The sequence below is a fragment of the Aricia agestis genome, chromosome 13 (genome assembly GCF_905147365.1).
Source record: "Aricia agestis chromosome 13, ilAriAges1.1, whole genome shotgun sequence".
Taxonomy (NCBI): Eukaryota; Metazoa; Arthropoda; class Insecta; order Lepidoptera; family Lycaenidae; genus Aricia; species Aricia agestis.
In genome coordinates, this window is record NC_056418.1 from 13463416 (window position 1) to 13487751 (window position 24336).

Here is a 24336-nt window from a genome sequence, read left to right on the forward strand (position 1 = left end):
GGGAATGCAGATACACTGAGAATAGTATTGCGCATAGAAAATAGTTTTAAAATTGGAACATAAGCGCGAGAAAATTTAAAAATCGAATTATCCAAACTTTTTTATTTCAAACCAAAATAGTTAATGGAATCAGGCGTTACTTTGCGGAAATCCATAGTTTAAATTTAGTTTGTTATTATTTTTAGCAATAATCCGCGAAAACAACTTCCACCTTTAAGTAATATTGCTAAAAATAATAACAAACTAAATTCAAACCAAAATCCAGAGTTTGCTAAGGGCATGAACAGAGTATATTAACGATGTAGATACTCGTAAACGGCTAGTAAATTAAAGTTTTATTCATCTACGTTACGTAACAGTATTCTTGGCATACAATGTGCACTAATGAGCTTACTTATACACTGATTACGGCAAGTTTTTCTTTAAATAACCAAACGAGTACTGTTATTTTGGTTGGCTAGGGCGAGTAACTGTACTGTAATGCCTAACGTCATTATAGTGGTAAATAATTCTGACTTGTGGAAGAATACTAAATGTTGGTTTGAAATGTGGCCTGTTTGTTCATAAAATATTCTAAGCTCTCCCTTGGTTCCAGAGAATCGTTTGTAAACGAAAATAATTTGCTAAAAGAAACTTCAAATTGAAATGTTATTCAGTATAATTAAATATTAAAATTACAGGAAAGTATTGATACTTGAGAACAAAAATCAAAATATATCAGTTGTGAAGAAGAGGAATAATAAATATATAAAATTCACAAAGTAGAAAATAATAAAATTATTATTGGTGGTACTGAATAAAAAGTAAAGTTTAACTGGTTGGCAACAATACGTTATTATTTTCTCCCTAACTTTAAATGTGTTAAAGAAAGAATATGTTTCCAGTTGCATTTATGTTTGAACAATTTACACGTGCATAAACGGTTTTGGCCTAATATTGAAACAATTATTTTATTGACCTTTGTTTAAATGTTAGCCTTGTAATAATTTAACGTGTTTACAGTACAACAAATGAAGTATTTGTTATATTTTAAGGGCCGATATGTTTAAACCCAACGGCTTTTTTTATTACAAAATAAACTAATTTTAAATTTTTTCGTCAGACATTCCATCCGGTGTCCACCAAGGCTCACTTCTCGGTCCCTTGCTGTTCGTCATCTTCATAAATGACATAAATACATGTTTCTCACACGCTATTAGTAGGCGCTCTATGCAGATGATATGAAAATGTACCATCTCATTTCTAATTACAATAACTGCATCCAAATTCCAATTACAGCAGGACCTTAACATATTCCAAGCTTATTGTACAGTGAATAAACTTGAACTCCCAAGTTCTCTCTCTCTCTCTAAATGTTTTGTCTGTTCGTTTAGTCGAAAACCTAACCCTATTATTTTTAATTACAAACTTCACAATATAGACCTTAATAGAAGAACTACTCAAATCAGAGACTTGGGTATCGTCTTCGATTCTAAACTGCTTTTTGACTCACATATAGACACCAAGATTTTAATAATATTAAAACCCTCAAGATTTTATACTGTTCCTTTGTCCGTAGCCACTTAGAATATGCTTCTCAGGCGTGGAATCCAAATTACAGCTGCTACATTAATCGAATTGAGTCCATCCAAAAGCGCTTCCTACAGTTACGAAACACGTTGCAAAAAGTTCCATATCTTGCCATTGCACGAACGACGACGCACTGCTGACCTATCTTACCTTTTTAAAATAGCGAACAGCGAAGTAAACTGTCCCTATCTGCTAGGTGAAATAGATTAAGTACTTAACACGCTCATTTCTGATGCGCAGGCCCAAGCTTTTACACCATCCCATGTATATACAGCACTTATAGGCAAAACATCTATCTGATACAAGCCAGCAGAAGCTTTTAATGCGCACGAACATCCAAACGTAGACTTATTTATTTAATACCAGCGTTTCCTCATAAAAAAATGTATTACTAAAAAAATCTTTAGTGCATGATCTATTTATTTAGTGGATATTTTGTTATGTTTGTTAATCTCTGTGTATAATTAATGCCGACTTCATGTTTCTTGTTAGATTTTCTGTGTATATGCGAAAACTTTTAATTGGCCTTCATGTGTGGGTTCTTCTGATTATAATTGTATGTAGCTGTAAGTTTTCCAAATTTAATAAAATAAAAATCTACTAGATAATAAGGGTGCAGGCTAGTTATGCCTTAAAATCCAGCTTAGAGACCTAACTCCCAAAGTTGAGGTCTCTAATACTTTAAAATAAGTATGTTGAATGGGTTTTGTCAGTAAATCTAAACGTAAGACCCGATGCCCTCATATATTCCCTTATCATAATTTATACATTTGGCATTAGGGGTTAGTTATTAAGGGGAGGAACATGAGCAATAAAATTGTAATCACTCGGTTACTTAATGTTATAATGGGAATGTGTGTCTATTCCTCTGTTTTTATGCCTGTGTTCTTTCCTACGCGATACCGATGTAGGTGAAATTTGGTATTCTCTAAGACTCGAAAAAGGTTATAGAGGTGTTATTATCCCATAACCCCAAAGCGATAAACGCATTTCGGCGCAAATTCCGGGAAACATCAGGGGAGCAATAACTTCTTGCAGCATGAGCAAAATTATAACTTCCATGTTTTTATAACGGTACATGAATCATGCTAAGTTTGTTCAAATAACGAGGACATTTCGTTTGAAACTTAATGATCCTGACATCGATTTGAGGTCGACGGATTTCACCGATTTTGCCCGCCGCGCTAAGCCAACTTTCACGTGTTACTGAGAAAGTCATCATTAGTAGGTTTTTATCCGCGACTTTGTCCGAGAGATAATGTTCATTGAGTATAATCTCTCTAAATATTATACAGGGTGTAACAAAAATAAGTGAACTCTCTACAAGCAACACGTACATACCCTATTAAAGTATTATCACTTATTTTTGTTACACCCTGTATATCTCTGTCTCCGTGGTAGTGGCGTAGGCTTGTTGTTCGTCAGGGGTTCAGCAGGCGTAACATGGTCACCATAGAAACGGTTTCTTTCTTCGGAAGAATAGACAAAGTGACAGTTGGACAAGACAAAGTTGTCACTTTGTCTTGTCAGTTAGACAATGGAAATCCGCCATTTTGTCGATAACATCTGTCAGTATGTCGATTCTTTCCCATATTGTCTACTGTTGCTATGCTAGCCCTGAAGGAGTTCCTTAGCTTTTGTTGTGGAATACCTAGAACTCCCTTAAAATATTAGAATTTGTATGACGATCTTTAGAGTGAAAGAGGTAAAATAAGCTGATGAGAATGGAATTGAAGGAACTTCAGTACGCCTGGCTACACGCGTCGCGCTTCTGCGGGGCTAAAATGGTCGCTTTGGAGAATCATAATATTATGAATCATAATATGATTCATATTTTTAAAATCGCAAAATGCAAGTCTGCTTGCAATTCATGTCTAGTAATTCGTACTAATTTGACATTTGTCAGTTTGACAGTTTTGACAATTCATTTGCTGAATTGATTGAGAGGAATTGCTAAATGTGACCATTTTAGCCCCGCTGTTCTTTGAACAAAAAAATCCAAAATTTTCTGTCTGAATCGTAATGTCATTAAACTTATATTATTAGTCCATAGCTATGTCCACACTGTGCACATTCATCTTCAATTTTCGTCATCAACTTTCATATTGGCGCATTCAATAATTAAATGCGTCAAGGAACGCAACGCCAATATTGTCATTTTTGAAGATTTGGATACGGTCAGAGGGCATGCGTCGCGGGCATGCCTTACGTTCGCTGTTGACTGCGCTATATAACGCATGCCCTTGACGAACAGAAAAAGGCACAGTGTGGACAAAGCTATTCATCCATACTAATGAATTTGAGCTAACAAACTTAATTACTTAGTTAACAAAGTAACAAAATATACAAAAGCTGCGTATGAGATTCCATACACAGGTTTTGTATTTGTTTTTGAAACTATAAATAATTTTAGCGAGTTTGAAAGTGATTCCAAAAACAAAACGAACCAAAACTGGCCGAAAAGAGAACATTTCGAATTTCGATTTAATCCCTTTGATTCGAAACGAATAAAATAAACATTCGGCCAAAAATAAATATGGCGGGCCGGACTGGGTATTTATTTAACAAATACGATCGCGGTACATGTTAGTTCGTAAACAAGTCTCGCAGAAACTCTGGCGAGTGCCAAATCTGAGTTTTGCATGTCTTCTGCACAATAGTGAGAATTTTCGCATGGTTTTGTGCGACGTTTGGTGAGAATAACTCTGTATTCTTGCAATATAAAGTTGAGAATAATTCCAAAATTCTCTATCCCTATTAGGTAAATGACTAGTAGATTGGACAGTACCAGTCATTGGAAAAAGAACAAAAACAATATTTATTAATGCTGCTTTATAATTTGCCAGTTTTTAAAGTAAAAGAACGCCTGATTTTAAAGAAAAGAGGTAGTTTTTAAAGCAACCTTAGTAAATATAGTGTTTTTGTGCTCTGTCCAATGACTAGAACTGTCCAATCACGTCAACTGTCAAGTCATGTTCCTACCTAAAATATCTTATTCTGTCACGTGACTTTTTTTTTCAAATTAGCAATGGACAAACGGCATCATACTTAAGTTTTGTATTTAATTTTAATCGCTTTAGATATTGTCATAAAAAGGAAGGTATATAAATATGGCCTCTCGTTCGACCAGATTTCTCAAAATTTCACCACTCATTAGGACAATCTGAATTTATACCTGTAGATTTTTAATTAAGGTTATCTGTTTATAGTCTGATGAATCTTAAGATGGCGATTAAGAACAGTCCTTAATTTTTTATTAAGGGTAAACTTCCAAGATTAATTTAATTTGGCATAATAATTATTCTAATAATTATTATTTGTTTATTCTATTTAACATTTCGTGGCAGTAGGAGTAGAGTATTTCTCTGGCGTTTCTCGTTGTTTTATCCCCTTCTTTATTTCGTTAAATTTTATAGGCACTGATCGATGCCAATGTAGATTTGCTACATGATTAAACAGTCTCAATAGACATATTGATCATATTTTTAGTTTAAATAATGTATGCCCGTTTCATAACTAAATGAAATCGTGTCTTGGACCTTGATACGCAATACGCATATTAAATTTAAAGATCTATATTATTTGGAGAAAAATATATTTTTAAACTTATTTATGCCTGAGTTCTGACGCATTTACGATGTTCTTGGCTGCTGTTAGTCGATTAAATGTAAATATTTTGTAGACCAGTGCAAAGATAAGATATTAAGAGCCGGAAAAATATTAACAACTTTATCAGTAATTATTATTTATAGATAAGTGTTATATAGGGCAAGTCGAAACGAGTGCAGCAATAAGGAAGCAAGATAAGATGCTCACGCTTGAGTCAGGGCTGCCTCTTAACGGTCTTACCACTTTACAAAGTAGATGAATGACAATAATACTAAAATAAAAACACCTAAAGAATCTTATAAAACTGTTAGGGCCTGTTTCACCACTTTCTGATAAAGTTCCGAATAGGATAGAATTCACAACTTTTTTGACAGATTCTCCATACTTGATCTGTCAAGTTAAAGTGGACAGCCTATTCGTCACTTATCAGGAAGTGGTGAAACAGACCCTAATGCCTGTTTTCACTAACGGTCTAATAACGCTAAGTGTTCCCTAGCGATATTTGCAGGTCTCTTAAAATAAACACATTAAAGAAAAAGTAATGTTTTGTAAAAGTTCTTACGCCGTGATTACCTTTCTTTTAAAGTAACATGCGCTTTCGGCATCGACTTAGTTTAGTCAGAAAAAAATAAAAACAGAAAATCGATTTTCTTCGTTTCCATGGCCCCCATAAGTGATAGCCGAGTAAAAAAAGTGTCCATAATGTAGCTTTTTGTATGTCCTACAAGTATTATATCACATGCTTTTTTCTAATCTGTACCAATTTTGAAATATAATAACTTTTCACTTTTTTATGAACGCGGGATTGGGATTTTCTTTTCGAGATAATTCAAAAACTATTAAAGCGAGACACCTGGGTATTTTACTCGGGGATTTGTAATTAAGTACTCTTTCGAATTAACAAATAAAAAGACGATGTCCGTTTTTTGGGCTACAATAAACACTGTGCGCCGCGACCTAAGGACGAACGTGACACACAAAAATTCGTGAAATCTTGAAGGATATGTACCCTTAATGGCCGCTAGGCTACGAATAATAAAAACTAAGGAAAAGTAGCTCCGTCAAAAAACATGCTCCACAATACTTGTCAAAAAAGTGTACCTTAGGTACACATTTCAATACATTTGCAATATTTAGGTGACCTTGAGCGGTACTAGGCTGACGTTACATGATAGATCAAAAGGAACCAAATTTAAAACGGTAATAGTATGGGAGTTACGATTCCTTAGTTTTTATTATTCGTAGCCGCTAGCCACTTAGCGTTAGGAGGCGGTTGGTGAAAACAGGTAAGTATTCGTGTTGAAGAGCATGACTTTCTTGATAGGAGTATTTTCACTAGCACCTTTAATTACTAAAGAATGTAAAAACTTAAACCAATCAAGCACTGTGTTGGATAAACAAGTCCTGCCAAAATCTCTGATACCGTCGATAAAAGTGTTATATAAAATGAGAAAGTTTTAGTTTGTAGCCTACTTTATTATTATAGCTATCCGAATGTCCGAAAAAGTCGCAAAATTTCTTCAAAAATTAAAAATACAGCCTTGTGAGTTGTGACAACTGACAACCCTAGGCAGATATTATTCAAAACATTCAAAGACACAAAAATTCAAATTCGCTATTCTACGGAAGAATGGACTATGAATAATACTTATTATTATGCCTGGACGTAGTCAAGACTCAAGATGCATTAAACAAACGACGGCGAAGTTCAAAATAAAAATGTACCTATGGGATTTGAGTTTGACATAAGGCATCAAGCAACCCCAGCCACATAACACTTGTACCTACACTGGTAAGACATTTTAATGATATCCCAAAAAAGAGACATCAAATTATAATAAAACACTGACGCATATTTCGGAACAGGGTTCTACAGGGTGTAACAAAACTAAGTGATAATACTTCAGGGTGTGTAATGTGTATGTGTTTCTTATAAAGAGTTCACTGTGAAAGTAGCAGCGTTGAGCACTGACCAGTATACTGCAACTGGGATAAATTTCAGAACCTACCCTATATTTTAGAATGCATTTGACTAAGTAGGTACTGGGATAGTAAATATCCTCTCGATGATCCAGTTTCACGGTGCAATGGAACGTTAATCCCGCGGGGCTCGAGAGCTTCCCAAAATGTTGTTTAGACCAGCTCCAACTGAAATAACAGAGATACTATGCCCGTAAATTGCAGGATTTTGGAAGTTATATTACACAAAAGGATGCAGCAAAATATTGGATTCGTTGTTTATTACTTATTAGCATACTTACTTACTCAAAAAAATATATCCACAGCCGAACATATAACCTCCTCCTTTTTGGAAGACGGTTAAAAATACTGGGTTGTCCACCTAGAGATCTTTACACTTTTGTTGTATGTTCAAAAATTTACGCCGTCATTTGTGGACCGATTTTTGTTTACAACTTCTTGACTGCTTAATTCTCCTGTTTATAGCATCCACGGCCAAACTACTAGACGAGGAATAAAACTCATTTATTTTATGACTAGTTTCGTGGTTGCAGACTTAATTAAGCTGATGATGATGATAGTTGTTAAGATTCTTCAGAGTACTCATGGTGGGATGTTTGGCCACCGTCCAAGGTATTTTAACCCAAGTGCAGCGCCATTTTTGGTAGTTCTTTGTTCTCTGTGTTTGATGAAATTACATTGAACTCGTGCATTAGCATATTACATGTATGGCTTCCCTTGGGAGTCGAGTTAATTTGGATGCTTGTTACGAGTTTATTAGTGTTGCTTTACGTGAAACGTGGGAGCAGCCACGAGCTAACACATCGATTGGGAATACCACGTCGTTTATGAAAACTGGCTTGAAATAACGCTGATTTACCTGTTTCGAGGTCACTGGAAGCCTGTGAGTATGGGATCATATGGCCCAGCAGAGCGATTCACAATTGCCTATCGACTCGGATTCGGAAACTTCATCGCGCGACATCCAATAAACGCTCGCCGCGCTAGATATTGACCAATGACCGCACGCGGCCGGTAGAGTTTCCGAATCCGTGTCGAACGGGAATCGTGAATCGCCCTGCAGGAGTGCAAGTGCAGTTAGTGCACGACATCTGAGCATTTAGGTACAAGCGTAACTTGTCTGGCATTGCACTGTCTTGCCATCAGCGGGGCTAAAAATTAAAATGGTCGCTTTAGAAATTCATATTATGAATCATTTAAATATGATCCATTTTTTGAAAATCGCAAAATGGTCACTATGCATTGCAATTCATGTACTAATTTGATATTAGTCAGTTTGACAGTTTTGACAATTCAGATTGAGAGGAATTGCTAAAGGTGACCATTTTAGCCCCGCTGGTCATTCGTCTAGTCCTGTTTACAGCCCTACTTCAATACTATATAACATTATTGAATGAGAAAGTGTCTGTCTATAGCTACTACACGCTTAAACCGCTAAACTAATTTTAGTAGAATTTGGTATGAAGATACTTTGTGACTTTACGCCAGGATGTCTCCGCGAAAAATGAATTTTAGCACAATATGGAGACACCTTTTTTTTTTTTTTTTCGTTGGGGAAATGCGTTTACGCATCCCCGGCAGTCTGGGGAGGGCTACCGGGGTATGTGGGACTCCCTGGGGGCGGAGGGCCGCGCCCGGGCATACCCACTAAAACCCCAACGGTGTTCCTACTCTTCCGCTTAAGGCAGAGCCACGGGATACGCGGAATACACAACCGCGACCCTGCCAAATATGAAGACACCTAGTGAATAGATAAATTGTATATGCCTAAGTGTTCAATGAATAATAAAATATATACGACTAGATGTCCCGCGCGGCTTCGCCCGCGTAAATTAGGAATTTTACAGAAACCGTACATTTTCCCATGAAAAATATTTCCCCCGTTTTTCCCACATTTTTCTGAGTTTCTTCGGTCGTATTAGTCTTAGCGTGATAATATAATATAGCCTATAAGTCTTACTCGATAAATGATCTATCTAACACTGAGATAAGTTTTTAAATCGGACCTGTAGTTTCTGAGATTGACGCGTTCAAGCAAACATACCCTTCAGGTTTATAATATTAGGTAGGTATAGATTTTTTTTAATTATCGCTTGACAAACTCGAGTCTCGATCTAAAAGACTATGAAATGGTATAATATGGTAGTAATGATGATGATGATGATGAATGTAATTTGCATAGTAGCATATTATGCTTCCTGTTCTTAAAACAACGCCGAAACTCCCAAACTTGTATATATAAAGAATCAGGAGTTCTCTCAGCACCTTCCGAACCACGGTATACTTTCACGGATTTTTCAGCGATATATACTTGTATATATCGCTGAAAAATCTTACTTGTTGGTAGCATATGTTTAGAATACTTCTCACGAAACCGAAGTCACCACATGTTTCCTAATAAGTTTTGAGGAGTTCCCTCGATTTCTTATGCATCCTTCATCAAATCACCACATTTGTGAATATAATACCAAATTGGGATGATACCCTATATACCTAAAGAAAAATTTTGAAAATCGGTTAACAAACGGCGGAGTAATCGTTGAATATAAGAAAACGAACATAACACCTCCCTCATTTTGAAACTCGGTTAAAATTGTAGCCTATGTGTTATTCTGATGTATAAGCTATATTATTGTAAAGTTTCATTAAAATCCGTTCAGTAGTTTTTGCGCGAAAGAGTAACAAACATCCATACATCCACACATCCATACATCCATACATCCAAACAAACTTTCGCCTTTATAATATTAGTAGGATGACGCCCACAATTCCGGGATAAAAAGTATCCTATGTCCTTTGCCGGGAGTTAAAGTAACTCCATACGTAATTTCAGGCAGACACACTTTCATATTTATATTATTAGTATGGATATGGAAGTATGGATATTAGTATGTATGCAATCGATTCAACGAACCATGAGAACTTGCTAGACCGATTCCATCAGCTTTCTTCAATTTAATTTACCAGGTATAAAGCTAAGTGCATAATAAAACCCCCAGGGATGGAGCCACCCAGACCGGGTGGTCTGGAGTCTAGACGTGCGTACCCTGGCTCTGGTCTGAAATGTCTGGAAAGTTAAATTCAATCTGCCACAGTTATGGCCATTTTATTGCTGCCACTTTATATTCTTTTAGAGTTTTCCCTGGCTAGGAAATTGAAACTTTATATTTTCTGGTGGAATATAACGGGATTTTCAAGCAAGTCGTGTACCGTTTCTAAGGAGTTTTGACAATTGTGTCATGTGTGTGTGCCTATAGATTGACTTAAATATTAACCAACCAATCAACGCTATTGTTAAGATAAACTTCTTCTTCCAAAAGGAAGGACAATGATTATAACAGTCCGATGTCCTAAGCCTGTGTCATTCTTAAACTTTTTGAATACTCATTATTAAACAGGTAGGTTTTGTTGTTTTTCCTATGACTAGCCCAATGATAGTAGCAAATCACAAATGGTCCTAAAGTTTACATTAGTCACTCATTGATTTTTAAATTAGGATATTTACAAACGTTCCAAAAGCATCCACCTATACCATCCATGAAACTATAACAAAGAAATAACACTTCCTAGAACAATAAATTTGGAAACTTGTTATTGTGTTTCAACCATTGTGGCGAGGTGTCGCGACTACAATGCGATTTCACTCGACTCTCGACGGCACTGCACAAAGACCTTTCAAAGCACAAGCTTATCTATTTATGCTTATTTATTATGCGAAGTTTGTCTGTCTATCTATCTCTCTGCCTGCCTGTATGACTATTTTTTGTCAGTCGAAAACTCGAAACTGAAGACTTGAACTGTGTTATAGGGAGATGGTTCTCCCAATATTGTCATTTAAAGTTATGACTGTTTCGTGTTATTAATCAAAAAAATAGGCAGAAAATATTATAATTTACAACTGTGAACGTTTCACAATCTTCCTTTGTTTTAAATACTCTCACACTTTGAAACGTTAGACTGAAATTACTGCAAAATTATAATTAACTAAAGATAACTTTTTATTGCCTCACCGCTAAGACCTAACTGTTACTCGTGTTCCGAGTTTAATTTAATTACGAAAGACATTTCCATTTGAATTTTAAAATTGGAACTTCTTGTTCTGTAGGGTCCCGTACCCAAATGGTAAAACGGGAACCTATTACTGAGGCTTCGATGTCTGTCCGTCTGTCAACAAATACAAAAAACAAAATAAAATCTATATTTAATATTATCTATACATCTATACATATAAATAAAATTGGAGTGTCTGTTTGTAATATTGAAAGAACCGTTTTTTACTACATGCATATGAATCTAATATCTATACATACAATACATACACCAAAACAACATTTTTTACAATTTTTGTCTGTATGTCTGTCTGTCTGTCTGTTTATTCCGGCTAATCTCTGAAACGGCTGGAGCTATTTTGCCGGGACTTTTTTGGTAGATAGCTGATGTAGTAAGGTGTAACTTAGGCTACTTTTTATCCGACTTCCAAAAAGGAGGTTATATTTTACTTTTTTCATATTTGTTAGCGGACTATCCATCTTTGTTATTATATTATGTTAACGCGGACGTAGTCGCGGGCAACAGCTAGTAATTTATAAGTCTGAACTTTGACCCTATTACAGGAGCATTGACCAAGGTTCAACCATCGAAAACGTAAACAGAGGCAGGCTTTTAGCAGATATTAAAGAAGCAAAATTCTTTTGTGTGACAGAAATAGATAGAATTTAATAAAATCTTCTAAGAAAAGAAACGAATTTGGTGTTGATATTGATTAAGTGTTTCTCAGAATAACAATACAATTTGTTTTAAAATTAAAATAGGCATAGCGCATATTTTACTATCGAGTCAAAAATCATAGTCAAAAAACTGGCTCTACTTTTACTTTTTCAAATTATTAATTGACAAAAACTATGGCTCCGCTCCACGTTAGGTAATTTCCGGCTTCCAAAAATGAGGAGGTTCTATGTTAGTAACATTAGAGGTATACCGTATACCACTAATTATATTGACGAAAACGACCTAAGTCGTAACTTTTCTGGTATTAACTTTTGAAATCTTTTTCTAAATAAATACGGTCTTCCTAGTGTACCAGAAAATAAAATGTAGGTCAAATGATGAAACGATAAACCTACTTAGGTATTATTGTTTAAAAAATTTACATTATTGCTCAACTCACTCAAGTAATTGTTATTTAAAAATTCAAATATTACATTCACTAGACATATATACTAGCATTAAAGCAATACCTACTAATACACTTACAGTACTTCGGGTGAATCATTGTATTTATTTAAATTAACTTCATTTACATTATCCAGTGACCTTCGTTTAATATATTATGTAGTGTCTTTGCCTACACAAAAATATTTTGAAAAAATAAAAACTAATACAAAAAAAACTTAAAAGCACTAAACTTGTTAAATATGCTAAATATATACGTGGGAGAGCCATGCTTCGGCACGAATGGGCCGGACCCGACCGGAGAAATACCACGTTCTCACAGAAAACCGGCGTGAAACAGCGCTTGCGCTGTGTTTCGCCGAGTGAGTGAGTTTACCGGAGGCCCAATCCCCTACCCTATTTCCTTTCCTACTCTCCCCTATTCCCTTCCCTTCCCTACCCTCCCCTATTACCCGATTCCCTCTTAAAAGGCCGGCAACGCACATGCAGCTCTTCTGATGCTGCGAGTGTCCATGGGCGACGGAAGTTGCTTTCCATCAGGTGATCCGTTTGCTCGTTTGCCCCCTTATTTCATAAAAAAAAAATAACTAGTTGATTCGAAGTAGATACCACACTGTGAATCTCAGATTTATTTTTCCAAATTATCGGTTTCGGTTATGGTTGAGAAAAATGAATTGCATATTTTCAATCTACTATTTATGCTCTACTTTGCTGTACATAAATTATTTTAATCGACTATGGGTTTTTTTGGCATAGTCCTTTGTATTTAATTGAATAATTGACAGATTTCAATTGCGTGAAACGTGTTGCAAATCTGTCAAATCCTTACAAATTTAAAAATGCATATCTACCGACTACCGTCTACGCGACCCGTTGCGGTCAGTATTGACTATTGACACTTGTGATCATTATATACATATTCGTCACTAGATATTGCAGATGGCTAATCCCGCTAATGACAGCTGACATTGAAACTAATGACAGTGGAAACATCCTCTATAAGCGGAATCATTCGATACGAAATTCCCGGTAAATTGATGTGTGAGTCAAACTCGTAGTAACGACATAGAGCAAACATAGAGAGTTGAAACGCTGTCATATGACATATCCTCGGGTATAATGGTGTATGGATGTAGAGGCTATGTATTACGACGTTTGAATTAACGGAACGGCCGCACGCAGAGATATTTCATAAAAATTTAACTTCAATTTAATGAAGAGTTTGACAGATAAAGTTAAGGGCTTATGTCAAAAAATTTATTAAAGTGCGACAAGGCTTTAAATGAACGTGAGCGGGAGCGCTGCTGGTAAAGGTGAACTGTCAATAATCGGCCAAGTGCGAGTCGGACTCGCGCACGTAGGGTTCCGTACAGAGCAAAATTAGACCAAAAATTGTGTTTTTTGTATGGGAGCCCCCCTTAATTTTTATTTTATTTTAATATTATTATTAAATATTAAAGTACACATATATAATTAAGGACTTTGAGAAAAATTCAAGTACCTACCTGTTGTCATTATTGATATAGAGCAAAAAGGGCCAAAAAAATCACATATTTTGTTGTATGAGAACACCCCTTAAATATTAATTTTATTTTGTTTTTAGTATTTGTTGATAAAGCGGCAACAGATATACACAATCTGTGAAAATTTTAGAATTCTAGCTATATTCTTGAGTTACAGCCTGGAGACAGACGGACAGACGGACAGACATTGAAGTCTCAGTAATAGGGTCCCGTTTTTACCCTTTGGGTAAGGAACTCTAAAAATGAGGTTTTTTTAGATGCCAGCGTTAGTTTTTTTTTTACGCCACGTTCATTTAAAACCGTGTCGAGCTGTAATTACAGTACGGCAGCAAGACTTTATGACATTATCGCCCGGTTTCTATGGTTTTTTGACAGGGGCTTAATATAGAGTAACCTTGTTGATTGGTTAATATTTTGAAGTCTGCCAATCAAAAGCTCAATACTTTGATATAATATAGCGAATACGTAAACTTCAATCAGAAAAACCTAAAGAACCGAGCTTATGTGTGTTACCTTTAAATGAGGGTTTTCGATATATCATAGTTTGCCACCAGAGGGACGGTAGGGCCTTTCGTGTCAAATGTCGTGTCAGACAGACATAATATTATGACAGCTATATCGTGACATGTGCAAGCTATTTCGTGACATATCACATCTGTTTGACACGACAATTGACACGATAGACTCTACAGTTACATATCGTCATTTGTCACTCATTGGTAGCATTAGGAACTTTGGACCCCAAAACATGGACAATCTTAAAAATAAATTGAAGAAACTAGGTTTTGCCTTTGATGTTCGTGAAACAGCTGGGCATCTTTAAGCTTCTTTGTATTATCCATGCTTTTATCATTATCATCTCCCGGGGGGTCGCTACTGGAGAATAGACCCCCCAGGGTCTCTTGTAAGCTGTCACAATACTTGTCAACGTGTATCGAATATGGCTACCAGCCACCCGCAGATTCTGAAGAGCTGTTAAAAAAACTGTCAATGATCTTTTATTATCCTGGAGGATGCGTTTATGTTAACAAAGTATATTGTTTTTATATTACACATTGTTATGGCGTGCGTTTATTATTATTAGAGATGTGCCGATCATGACTTTGGCCGACTAGCCGACTAGCCGATTAGTTGGCTGCAAAGAAGCCGACTGATCGGCCGACTAGTCGGCCAAACCGATCATGGTTTCGGTAGTTTCCGTAACGAGTTTTTACTGCTGTTTTAAGAACCCCAAACAATGCACTTGCATTTTTCACCTTGTTCAAATGAAATAGAAGTAAATATCATATAGCCGGTGGCTGTCCGCTGTCGCCGGTCCGTCAATTAGGGGCCAGCCACAACACTGCGTTGCGGCGCCGCATCGCAAAAACAACCTTAGAAAAGCAAAGTAGTTTTTTGGAATGCGACGTCGCAACGCAGTGTTGTAGCCTGGCCCTAAGTGCTTAACTCACCGGAAAGCCATCGCGACGTTACCGGACGGTAACGTCCAAGCAACGTCTGGCAGCTCTTCTAGGTCTCCGCAAAGCGGTGTTTTTCTTAAAGTTAAGTTTAAAAACAGCGCTTTGCAGCGGCCAGCGACATCTTCCGAGTTCCGACGCTCGGGAAATACGTTGCCGAAAAATAACAAAAATATCTATGCGCATTATCAATTTGGGAGCACTGTACTTTATTTTGTTTCTATGATAGTACAGTTGATGGTTTTCATTAAATATTTCATTTGTTGTAAAAATTATATTTACAAAAATATTTTCTTTGCTAGCAAGTAATTTCAGAAACACTTCATTTAGTTTTAAAATGTGTAACACTGATTAAGTGTGATATGAACACATTATAAATAATAATCAAGGTTTTTTTATTAATGTAATTTCAATAATAGCAAAAAAAGTAAAAAGCCGGATAGTCGGCGCTTTTTGCCGACTATTCGCCGACTAGTCGCCGACTACTAAAGTGGCCGGATAGTCGGCTTTACCGACTAGTCGGCACATCTCTAATTATTATATTAGTGTTCTACACATCAGCAATAGAGTTTTAACTTATAATGGGCATTACAATAATTTCGCAACACGAAACTAAGTTCACACTTGTCCGGATTCGTTGACAGAAGTTAAATTATGATACGGGACCTACTGCGCAGTTTTTAATGGAGTTTGGCAATGTTTAGAAAGCTAGTAAAGTTATTTTAAACTCGTAAGTGCTTCCAGGCGAGTACAAACTCAGTTTACTCATACTTATTTTAATTGTTTCAGGTAATTTTCAAGTAAACCGTTGCCGCGGTCGTGGCATACTTCTTCTTTTGTAATCGGCCTTCTGAAAGTTTGGCCAATATGAGTTGCTTTCATGAAAGTCTCGAAATGGTGTATTTTTAATGCAGTGGTAAGTTTTTTTACACAGTTTTGTAACTTTGCGTTAGTATATATCTATATATATTAATTAATACGCAAGCGAAAAAAATTGTATCCCATTTGACGAAAAATGCGGAAACGTAAGTGAATGAAATTTTGCACAGTTATAGTTTATATGGTGAGGGAGTGCATCAAGCTTATATTATTTTGAAATTATGCTTTATCATACATTTTTTTAACAAATAAAACATTACACACACTACAATACGCACACTCAAGAAGATGACAGATTTTTGAGTGACAAACCTATACCTACATACGAATTATACTCTTTTATTTATGGTTGAAGTTTGTTGACAAATTGAAAATGGATTATAGTTTTTTTATTGAATCTTCTAGATACTATTAGACAATGTTTTCACGGCCAGTCTGAGATCAGCTGAGTCCTAGAGATGAGAGTTGAAAAAAATATATGATAAAGTCAATATTTTTTTACAAATTAAACGTAGTAGTGGTAGTAGTCCTAATGTTGTTGAAACTAAGGTCGAATTTCGACCATTGGGCGATCTCTAGTTATCTTAATTCGCTTAGAGATATTTAAATAAGTATCTCTACTAATGCGACACTCGAGTCTCGACAGTCAACAACTACAACGCGACTACAACAGCGAAATTTGGCATTTCGTTGGCGATTTTAATATCTCGAATAACCAATTATGTTATTTATGTCTGGACTTAGAGTTTGTTTGACAGGAGTTTATCTTTTCAAAAGCATTGATGATTGGTTGACGTGCTTAACATTATAGTCAATCATAAGCGGTGAATAGATAACATTTGTGTATAAATCTCGGAAATATTATGATTTATGTCTAAGCGACGAAAGTTATGTCCACACTGTGCACTTTCATCTTCAATTTTCGTCATCAACTTTCATATTGGCGTCTTCAATAAGTGAATGCGTCAAGGAACGCAACGCCAATATTGTCATTTTTGAAGTTTTGGATACGGTCAGAGCTCATGCGTCGCGGGTATGCCTCACGTTTGCTGTTGACTGCGTTGACAGAAAAAGACACAGTGTGGACAAAGCTATTTACTTCTTATTACTTATAAGCGACTTTAGTAAACCATTTAACTTTCCGCGGAGTTATTAGCATGAATCATGATTCATGATTGACGTGTGAGAGTGGGAGGGTACATTAGACATATTGCAGGATGAATTTCAACTCAGAATTCTGCTTGGGCGAGCATTTCACGGATGATTGGGAACAAATTGACTGAGCGATGATGTAGATCCTACAGAGTATAAACTCTAATATTTCAGCTTTTTCCTTATAATGTTTCTTGTAAAAATATTCTCTACCGTTGCAGTTCTCTACCGTTTTTGTTTCACTTATTGGTAAGAAATTAAAAAATATATAAGTATTTTTGTTATGATTAAAGTTAAAGTTATTGTTAAAGTAAGTTAGTGCAACTCACCCTAATTCGAGCATTAACTTTAACAGTCGTTGGTGAAATTGGGGCATAGATAATAGATTTATAATTAACATGTCTTCTGTCAGTAGGTACTCAGTATGTCACAGATGTTGTTACTGTCACGTTTCTAGGCTGCACTTGAATTATGTGCAAATTACCGTATGATTTATATAATATCAGATAATATACACTGTGTATTAAATGTTTGTGTACATACCTATTGTAATTCAAAGCTTTACTGTGGCTTTACACATTACAATTATGACATGCATGATGTTTTAGTACATTTGCGTAAAATTGTATTGTGTATAAAATTCTACGCACCGTAGCTTTAGTACAACAGAAAAGAAATGAACCCTGACTGAATTATTTCCATATTCTGCCTATTTGTAATCTTGAATGTAAAGAAATGGGTAAGCCACATGTAAAGACTAAATTGTATAGTAAGCTCTACGAGTTAGTTGCTTACTTAAGAAACTTTTTGTCAGTGTCAGCCAGTGATCTCGGCATAACTTAACATGAAACTGTTTTTTAGAATGACATCTGTAACGTTAAAATACGCAAAGGTCAGAGCAGAGGGCGCTATTAGCACATACAGTTAACATTCCGACCAAAATCCGACATGTTGCACACGTCATTAATATAATATCTTATTCACTTTAACTCTTGTGTTCGAATTACTTATTAAACAGACTTTTCTCACCACAGAATTACTTAATAATTAATTAGTAAGCCAAGCCCTTAAGGTATAATTAAGCAATTTGCGTGGCCTTTAGTCTAGAACACTGATTCCCAAAATTGTGCTTTGGGTTCCCCTGAAGCCTTTATACAAGGTGATAATACTTCAGGGTGTGAATGGATTCCTTATACATAGTTCCCTGTGAAAGTAGCAGCGCTGAAAGATTAACTTTTTTTTTATTTTGTATGGAAAAATCCAATATGTTCGGGTGCTTGCCCTGGATACAAATCACAAAGAAAAATTGCTCTTTCAGCGCTGCTACTTTCACAGTGAACTGTATATGGGGAACCCATTCACACCCTAAAGTATTATCACTTAGTTTTGTTACACCCTGTATAAAAATAGGGAGCTCTGGTCGTATTCGTAGATCACACGGGAAACGTACATTTTTTCGGGACTAAACTAGCTCGGAGTATCTCTATACCAAATATCATAAAAGTCGGTTTAGTAGATTAAGCGTGAACAGGTAACAGCTAGACAAATAGACAGATACGCAGTATACAGTGTTTACGTATTGCGATAAGCAAACTTGAAAATGCGCAGTAGATGACAAAATTGAAATAGTGCTGAAAAACATTCAGAGCCCTCGATCGAATGAAGGCCCAAAACGATTCAAAAATATTGGCAATAGTCTAGAATCTAGATGTTAATAGGACCCCTGAAAGATTGGGAATATCTGGTCTAAATTGTAATAAAACCATTAATAGTTTACAGTTCGCTCGGGTTTCGTAACAAAGGTCGTTTTTTGCTTCCACTAATCGCTTGTCAAACTTCTGACAGACTAATCCCTAATCCCAATGAAAATACTTGAAAAGATTTCTTTGCTTTGTTGAAAAAACATAATTTAGACCATATTTGAACCATTAAAACACTTTTATCTGGAGGCACGGCAGTGCCTCCGCCAAGTCGAGCAAAAAAGCGGCACGGCCGTACCATCCTTTTCTCGAACCAATTCAGGCTCTTTTTGACCCCCTATAACTTCATTGTAGATAAACCAACAAGCCTGAATTTTGAGTTGTTAAGCAAGCATTGTATAAACACGGTATATTTAAAATTTCATTCAATTTGCACCAGTAGTTTAAGAACTTTAACTTGTTAAAGTTTCTTAATTTTGTCACTGACTGACTGACTGACTGACTGACCGATCACCAAAAGTCTAAGGCACTTCTAGCAGACATAGAACCTTCAAATTTAGAATATAATTAGTGTTTAGTGTCTACATTAAGGAAAAATTCAAATATTTCGAAATTTCTGTCCAGTTTTCTAGATACACTAACTTCGTAAATAACTTTGTAATCCCATATAAATGTATAGGATTACAAAGTTACATTTGCGGCTTATGAATCATTGTACCCGTACCATCAATATCTCCGGTTTATCGTCGGTAGAGAGATATCTAGCTAGTGTTTAGTGTCTTAATTAAGGGAAAACCTAATAAACATTTCATAATTACTGTCCAGTTTTCTTCTTCTTTCTCTAACTTCGTGAATAACTTTGTAATCCCATAATATACATGTATAAGATTACAATAGATCGACTTGGACATCGCATGAAAACACAATGAATCTTACCATTTACACATAATTATTATATTGTTAGATTGTTTAGTCTATTGCGCTCCATGCGATTGATGCAGGCCCGTAGTGCTGTGTGATACTGTATAGTGTTATACTAAACAATCTAATCATGCGATGTCCAAGTTGATCTACTTATTTAAAACGTAAAAGATTTTTAATATTGATATGATAATAACTTGATTATAGTAATAACTTGAGACAGAAGGTCCCCTAGGTAGGGACTGAATAAATTAACCGACTTGGTATTGCATGGATCTCATAATTTTTTACGGTATAAAAACTGAGTTGCGAGACTTGGTTTTTTTACAGGATGTTTTTGATGGGATTTCAATTTTCTTTTGATTAAGCCCCTTACTGTAAAATACTAAGGGCCTGTTTCACCACTTTCTGATAAAGTGCCGAATAGGCTATTCATAACTTTTCTGACAGCTTCTCCATTCTTCATGTGTCAAGTTAAGTGGTGGATAGCCTATTCGGCAGTTATCAGGAAGTGGTGAAACAGGCCCCAAGTATTTACTAGGTATTTCATATTTACGTATGACTTATACGATGTTGTTATCTTTGTCTGATACGTTGGAAAGTCACTTGGCAAACAAAGCCAGCGATATAATTTATCCTAATGTTTTTTTTTTTTGTACGAGTAAGCAAAATTTTGTTTCCATCCATTTTAAATTCAAACTCAAACTAATTTTTTTTTTATTCAGAATAAATTTTTGCAAATCTTCTCTGAAAGTCTACATGATGCCTACCACCGGTTTGGGAAGTAACCCGGCGAGAAGAACCGGCCGGAATTATAATAATTATGTAGTTTGTAGACCTACTATGAAACAGCTGTTTCTCTTGTGAGTACTTTGCAAGATGGCAGCTAGGCTAGCTGTAGAGTCTAAACTTTAGAGGGCCGGGGAGATGGAAGGGTAGTAATGTCATAATAATCTTAATTCTAAAGGATATTTCGTAATATAAAGGGGGCTTTTGGGGGTATGTTTGTCTATGCCAAGTCCCGACAACCCACCAAATGCATTTGATTGCGGAAACTGTGCCACGTGGACCGTACTACTGAGAATCGCATATCAGAGTCAATAAACTTTAGCATCACGTAATGAAATGAACTGTATTTCAAAGATATAAAGTCTATATTCCAACACGATGTTCTCTACCGTCAGATGATGGTACCGCTCAATCAATATTGAACTCTAACTCAACGGCATAACGTTGATATTCGAGTACAAACTGAGAAACCGCAGATTATGCAAATGTACACAGCTGGACCAAACACACGTTCTAATGGAAAATTAGCTCTAATTGAATGGTTTTAGGGTATAAAATAGGCTGCGGTCAATAAATGCACTATCTAGCTAGAGGCATGTTGTCTAGTATTATCAGTATTTCTGTTATCTATTGCAATTGCGTCGTTAAGGCGAATATTGTTTAATAACAATAAAGGTTAAGTTAATTTTAACTGCTGGTTAAAATTGCAAAGCTTGGAATATACAGATAGTGCTATACTATGCCACTGGTGCTCGCTAAAAAGTAATAATCAATCTTAGCCTTGGGAGTTGGGACTCTTTGACACTCCTTGGGAACTTACAGAACCTTCGGGCATAAAATATGAAGAAAAAAACAATAAAATAAACAAATAAAAATACGGAGCCGCCTAAAAAAAATCTGAAAAAGACAGCTTCTCAGTTCTCACACAGTAATGTATATTATGTCCAGTAAGAAGTTAAGGATTGTGTAGATTTTTTTTACCAAATTGCAGTTTTTATTATGATTGAAGAAACAAAGACAATAATAATAATTATTATAGAGATTCTATATTATAATAAGAAGAAAACAAACTACGCAAAAAACTATACATAAGTATAAAGTATTTTCTTGTTTTTATTTATAGTATGTAATTACAACTCAGAGTATTATAAAATGCTTACAATAATTACGATTAATTATGGTGACCCACATATAGCGGCCAGCTATATTCGTACAGAGGTCAAACCTTTCCGGTTGTGTTCCTAATCAGAATTTGAATGGAGGTTTTGCGTGATAGGGTAATATGGTGAAAAATAGAAAAAAGTTGGGTAAATACATAAAATTCTTCATTTCAAACGTCAATATAATTATGTAGAATGTATTGATGGAATTAGGATTAAGGGCCTGTTGCACCACTTCCTGATAAGTGATAAATACCCACCAATTAACTTGACAGATCAAGTATGGAGAATCTGTCAAAAAAGTTGTGAATAGCCTATTCGGCACTTTATCAGAAAGTGGTGAAACAGGCTTTAAGCCTTCTTCCTAAAGTCGTCGTTATCAGCTAGTACCAATCGTCTTAAGTGTAAGAAACATCAGGTTGTACCAATAATTGTTTTCAATTGGCAGATAAACCTTCCAAGATTGTCTTAGCTCTTAACGGTAGTCCAGGTTTTCTATTCTCTAGATGTGTTTATATGCTATAAAGTCCACATTAGCCTACTCGAGAAGTCAGGAAGTGGTGGTCCAAGTTTACATAAATTAACGAGGCTTGAAGATTTTAACCCATATTCACCCGTTCGCGTGCGATGCAACACAGGTCTATAGGCCTTAGAGTCCTGAAATTGAATATGCTTAGTCATAAGATGGTGTTGCTTTTAGTGACAGCTACGCGCTCAAGACAATAACATTTTTGCGTCTAAAATTCCATGTAGTTCTACCCATAACCCCTGATCCATTAGTTGTTCAGTAGATTACTCTACTTTCGTGTCAACTTATTGAGTAAATTACTTCACTCGGAATGGATGCGACATGGCAACACGCTAATTGATCTGAAGTGCACCACACAAGGTTGATCGAAGCTAATTATATCGGCCTGGGAAAGCGGACGTAAACAACCAGTCTATTAGTGGAACCCAGCATTTTCAAGTCTTCTTTACTATGCTTTGACGAAAGCAGACTGCTTGTGCTGGTATCATGATGTTATTCCTCTCGATCTTCCTATTTCAGAAAGTGAAGGTGTGATATCTTTACAAACGGTCAGAATTAAAACCAGTTTTTGGATGAAGTGTTTGTCTAAACCCGCCATAGTTTCCAGTTCTAGCTAGAATAGCCTCTAACTGCTAGCAGGACAGCTAGAATAAGGGTGAGTAGTAAGCTATCAATTTATTGGATAGTTGACTTGGGAATAGCTCAAAGGAAAAGGAGGAACTTTCCTTGCAATAATTGTTTGCTACCTGTCACCTGACCTTCACAATGTGCCTTGTTCAATCAATTATGTAGCTCTAGCTTAAGTTTTTAGTGTTGTCAGTCGTATTAATAAAATTTCCAAATAGTTTTGGGGCTCTACCATGCCGGATACCTTTATAGTGAGTAGGGAATTCCCTATGTGGCAATTTCCCAAAAGTAATAAGTTATAGGGAGGCGTGGTCAGTGGAGCTGTGATCAAGGGCTGATGCTGATTAGAACCCTTCAGACGTAACGATCAGGAAGCATTACGGTCTGCTGCTTAGCGCTCTGTGCTGGCCACGTGCGTCCAGTTATGTAACGCGCATACGTGCATACGATCACGTTACGCGCGTCATTACCAACAAAGTGTTAGTGTTTCGTGTTTGCTTCTAGGTATTGATGTTGAGGAAAGACCGTGGACTAGACACGAATACCTATTTCGTTAGACATAAATGGTGAGGTTTTTTATGGTAATAATCATCAGCGTTGTGTGTATGTTACTGATCGTCCTAATGTAAGAAATCAGTAATCAAGTATATTATGTGCAAGTTCGTTTTATTTTTCATAATTTGTACGATGAATATACTCAGAGTTAATGATAGTCCGATCTGGTAGAATCAATCATTATTTGCCTTTTCTATTCGCACACGATAGCACCATCACCGAGGAACGCATCGTATCCCTATTTGTTAGATTTGCCTACAAGGATAGACAAAACAAAGGAACAAGGATACGTGGCGTTGTAGTTTCCTCGCTTTTAGGAATCTGGAACACCCTTTAAAGGGTGTTATGCCCTCCGGCAACCCTTACCGTGTTACCAATTAGTCACAAGACCCTCTCGCCTCTAATGATGTGGATGTATGTCACTGTTCTTTGTTATTAACACTATTCTACAGTGCAAACTACGTGGTCTAGTGTAGAGCGACACAAAGGTAGTGGGTTTTGACTCTAGACGTTATGAGCTCGTTTCCAACTTTGGTCAGGATTCAGTTGTTTCAGTAGTCAGGTTTCCGTCTACGCTCCGGTAAGTGTACAAGGTTTTAGGCACAAAATAACAGGAATTTCTGGAAAACTGTTGCTTAGTCCCTAAATTGTGATAGTAAGTACTTTTACAATTTCTCATGCATAACTGTAGGAGTTTATTATTACCTTGTTCTA

General features: G+C 36.1%; 1 protein-coding gene across 7 annotated transcripts in view; it reads left to right on the plus strand.

Annotated features, from left to right (window-relative positions):
- LOC121733394 (protein yippee-like) overlaps window positions 1-24336 on the plus strand; it is a 129808-nt gene that overhangs the window by 64118 nt on the left and 41354 nt on the right. The window contains exon 1 of one of the 7 annotated variants that reach the window (XM_042123629.1): window positions 16100-16226. The exons of the other annotated variants lie outside the window; for them this stretch is intronic. The gene's annotated coding sequence lies outside the window, so the exon portion shown is untranslated. Of the gene's footprint in view, window positions 1-16099; window positions 16227-24336 lie in introns of those variants that run through there. 7 annotated transcript variants of the gene reach the window in all.